The following is a 5,265-nucleotide window of genomic DNA, read 5'->3' as shown; positions in this document are numbered from 1 at the left end:
TCGCAGCTGGGCGGAAAAGCCATATAAACAGTGCAACACACGCGAAGAGATTTCATTGCAGTCTCAAAGCCAAAAAAGACCCAAAAAAAAAACAAAGAATCAAAAGGAACAAAAAAGTGGTGCAAGACTGATAGACAAGACTTTTTAAGGTCTCAGGGCTATCAATCCCCTTGTCAATGTAGCACAAAGAGGTTTATCAATCCAGATGTGGTGTTAGACACTAAGCTATATGATCAAGTTCTTAATTCAAGCAAACAAGAGTGGGTTTTGATTACTCTAGAGAAAACTATAAACATAAACAGGATTAAAGACTAATGACAATGACAAATGATATGATGTGAATATGATATGATGGAGGCATGAGATTCTAGACATGATAGTTGGTCAGGGTGCTTTGGTGTTAAACTAGAGATGCTGATGACAATGATGAGACATGATTCAAGTGATTAAAAACTCTAATCTAGGTTAATCCTCTCATGAAGGTATTAACCCCTATACTAATCCATTTTCAAACCAAATTCCCATTTGTGAAATATGAACCAATATGCATTAATAAACAGTTCTCAATGATCATTCAAGCATTTAACAAATCATTCCCATGATGAAAAATTACTTAAACCTCTAACACAACTCTTTCAGGAATTTCATCAAACACTTTTGGTGCATGAAATTCCCAGAATCTAAATCTCAAGTGATTATCAAGGATCTAGCATAGAGAACAGTTGTTTAGAGAAATGAATCAATGAATCTAGCCCTAAGCACTCCTAATCTAACACTTTAGCACCCTAACCTACACATCTAGAACCTCATTAAGGTGACTACTCACTAATCATACTAATCTCTCTTAAACCTTTGCAAGTTGAGAAGATTAGCATGATTAATGATGAGAAATGGAGATGGAGATGATAGATTCAAAAGAAAACAGCTTTAAACACCCAGATCTCTTTAAACTCTCTTGATTAAACACTCAAATATAGATATTTCTCTTCTTAATGGAGTCTTTTTCACAAAAGAGGCAAGAGACAAAGGGAATAAAACTTAATTCTCTCCCAAAAAACCCTAAAAAGTATTTATACTTCCTTAAAAACGAACCGGGTCAGCCCGGAACAAACCGGGTCCTGACCCGGCTTTAATGGATAAAGTGGGAATTACTGCGGGTTGGTCCAGTATGTCCCAGGTCGCACACCTAAGTCGCAGTAGATTAAGACTTGTCTTGTGAAGCCTGAATCGCCTTGTCTTAGCCGCACGCCTAAGTAGGAGTGTTTTGCGAGTGTTGCTGCGGCTTGCTCTCCTTCCTCTCCAACTCGCAGGGCTAAGGCGGTTTCTGGGGATTGTACAAACTGTGCGGGTTGGTCTCTATTGCACCTAGGTCGCCGGCTCAAGTCGGAGTGATTTGCGAGTGATCGTGCGACATAATTCCAGGCGCGGCTAACTCGCATGCCTAAGTCGCACGATTGTGGACTTAGCATTTCTCTTGCTCTTGAGCTTCAGACCTCTTCCAGTGATAGTTTACCCGCACATATCAACTCGCAGCATCAGCATTCAGGCGTTCATCTTCAGGCCTGCGGGTTAACCAAGTCGCAAGACCATCTCGCAGCATCCAGAGCAGCTTAGACCACTTCGCATTCCGGAGAGTGTAACTCCTATGAGACTAGTCCGAATTGAATGATTTCGGTTGCAGAAGACAGAAGACTCATTTATCTCCAACTTTTGTGAAGGAAGCTTCGGTGCTTGGGAAGTGTAAGGCTTCCTGGAGGGCACATCTTTGCAGTGCATGTACACGACCAGAGAGAGGCGTCTAGACATGTGTCCATTCCGGAGACCGTATCTTTCTGCTCATAGATCTGAATTGAATGATCTTGGACGTTCTGGAAAGAAGACTCAAATGTCTCTGGTTCTCATGAAGGACCCGGAAACTAAATCGGCCTGGAAGTGCACCGTCCTTCGCATCCTTTAGGACTGATCTGCTCGGTCCGGAATACCTGCGAGACTGGGGTTCCTTCCGACAAGCTTATCTCTCTGCTCACGCGTCCGAATTCCACGATTCCACTTGATAAGAGACCGTGATGCAATGCTCTCCAACTTCTATGAAGCACCCGCCGTCTGAATGGGACCGGAAGGCTCCCCGGACAGGCGATTTCTGAGACACGTTCACACCCGGAGATTTTGGCCGATACACTTCATTCGCGGTACATGAAAATGGCCGGTAAAGCTTCCCGCGGTACATGGAAATGGCCGGTAAAACCTTCCTGGCCAGCGAGAATGGCCGATAACCTCCCAGGACCCAATTTTTCCACTTTTTCAAGCTTTGCTCACCATTCCACCTCCTGGATTCATCTTTTCAGCTCCATATTCACCTGATAGACACTCAAAACATGCAATAGACTCATTGGGACCTAATGCATCTCCTAAGTTCTAAAACAAACCCTAAGGACCTAAAATGCATGAAATAAAACATGATTTGGAATGATTTATGCAACCTAAATGATGCAAATTATGAACATATCAACTCCCCCACACTTGTCCTTTGCTTGTCCTCAAGCAAAAAGAGAGCAAATGAGAGAAAGAGGTTTTATGCAATGGGAGTTCACATTTTCTTTTTGAGAGAAGTGATCACAATGAGAACTCAAGTTCATGCTCAATTATGCAATGCAAAGTCATACTCAGATATATATCAACTCAGCAAGGAATCTCCACAAGTTCTTCTCTCTCTCAACTCTTTCACATTCATTAAGCTTTTATCAGGTGGATCTCATGATGCAAGGTTTAAACAAGCTGGCTTGGCTAGGGAGAGGCTATGAGATTAAAACGATCTCATCAGTGTTCAAGTGGGTTAAATGCAGCAAAGGGATCTCTCTATGAATGATCAAACTTTGGCAGAATGCTAAAGGTAAAAAGCAACCTATGCATACAAGGGCAAAGACTCATCACACCCCACCCTCTACTCAAAGCTTCCTCACTTGCTCAAAAATCCTCACTTTTCACTCTCATTTTCCTCTCACTAGGGGATTTACTTTTCACTTTTCCTCTCAAGTCTTGGAACTCAAACTTTACACAGCTCTTTTTCTTTTACAACTTCTAGCCTCTTCTTTCTTTCTTAACAAAACATTTGAGCCTTTGGCTTCTTTTCTTCCTTTTTTACTTAGAGGCTAGACTCTTTCTTTTCAACAAACCAGAGCTCACTTTCTCAAAACACCAAGACTGATTTCTTTTTCTTTCATTCCCCTAGCTATTTTCACTCTCTCTTTCCCACTCATCTCACCTTTTTCCACTCACCCAAAAGGTCTTTTCCCCCCACACTTATTTCTCGCCAAAACTCTCAATTCCCTTGATGTTGGAACACAGCACTCAATGAGACCTGCCCTTGTCGCTCTAAACCTAACACTTTCTGCTAAGTTTGATCCAAGGTGGCCTTTCAATTCACACACAAACATTGGCTTAAAATAAGGATGGGTTCAAGGTATGGGAACTGATCCATGATTGGGATTCAGCTACTTGAGCTAAGGAAAAGAGTGGTAAAAACAGTGGTTCTAGCTCAAGTATGTATATTGGTATCCACAAGCTTTTTCAAACAATGCATCACAAGATATTTTCAAGTCAAGTTCAAGGTTCCCACTTGATTAGAGTTGAGTTCAATTCAAACTTGCTTCTCAGATTCAAATCATTTCAGACTTTGCAAGCACAGAAAAAGATTCACAAGCATATTCAATTCAAGTTCTCAAAGTGATGTACTCTCTAGAAAACCTATCATTACTCCTTGCAAGATGCAACCTACATGCAAATGCAATCTAGACTCAATCCTAAAAATGAGAATGCAACTACATGATCATTTTTTTTTTGTGTAAAATTTTCAGATTTTTCCATTTTTTTGGTTTTTATATGCACTTAGATGAATATGCAACTAGAATGTGACTCAAGACTCAAAGTGTAAACTAAGAAAATAGAAAACATGATTAGTAAAGGATAAAACTCCTCCCCCACACTTAAATAACACAGTCCCTTGTGTTATAAAAGTATGAGAAAGAAGTGAAACCAAAGCAAACAGGCAAAATGCAAAAGAAAAAGAAAATCTACATGCTATTTACAAGGTTTTGAGTGGTACCTAGTTGATAACTAAAGTTTTTTAAGCCTTAGTTGGGTTATCAATCCCCTTGTCAAAGTAGTATAAGGGGTGTCAATCCATATGTGTGGTAGTTAGGCACTAGTTTATGTGATAGGTTCTTAAGTCAAGTAATCAAAGATGAGTTTTGTGAAACCAGCAACAAGAAAGCATAAAACAAGAAACAAACAAGCTATGATTAATGAACTAAGCAAGCAAACAAAACAAGATGATGGTGATTAAGCAAATGATAAAAGCTAAACCTCTAGATGTGATCATTGATTAGGGTGCTTTAGATATTGAATCATGATGCTAAGAACATAATGCAACACTTGCTACTCTTTAGTCTAGGCTTCTTAATCAGATTAATTCATTCCCATGACAATAATCCCTTTGCAAATCACTTAATCAAGTCTAACAACCATTAGATATAATCAAGCAATCAGCAAGCATAATGCATCAAGCCTAATAAGTGACCAAACAATCTCTCAACCAAGAAGACTGAATCTTATACAGAAAGACATAACAAGCAATCACATGATCTCAAACATTTCAACTTAGAACTCTAATCTAGACTAATCCTCTCATGAAGGCATTAATCTCTACACTAATCCACTTTCAAACCAAATCATCATTTGTGAAATATGAATCAATGAGCATTAAGAAACAGTTCTAATATGTCATTCATGCATTTAACAAATCATTCCCATGATGAAAAAGGCATAAACCCTTAAGTTAGCTCATTCAGGCATTTCATCAAACACTTTTGGTGCATGAAATGCCTATGAACCCAGATTTCACTTTCCCAAGGAAATCTGGCATTAGGAGCAACTAACTAAGGAAATGGAATGAGAATCTAAACCCTAAACATCACCAATCAAACATCTAAGCACCCTAATCTACACACCTAGAAGTTTAAAAGATGACTACTCACTAATCATGAAGAACACATCTAATCTTTTGCAAGAGATGATGTTAATCATGATTAGAAGCAGAAATGAAATGATGAGATGATGACAAACAGACTTAGATTGATTAAATCCTTGAGATCTCTCTTAATCCAAAAACGTTTTTACACTAAAAAGGAAAGAAAACTAGAGAGAAACTAAGAGAGAAGATGATATCCTTGGGTTTTTCTCCCAAAAAACTAAATGGTTCGAGCATTA

This window comes from Eutrema salsugineum, unplaced genomic scaffold (assembly GCF_000478725.1).
Source record: "Eutrema salsugineum unplaced genomic scaffold, Eutsalg1_0 scaffold_10, whole genome shotgun sequence".
NCBI classification, from domain to species: Eukaryota; Viridiplantae; Streptophyta; class Magnoliopsida; order Brassicales; family Brassicaceae; genus Eutrema; species Eutrema salsugineum.
Note: the sequence above shows the minus strand (reverse complement) of the source record.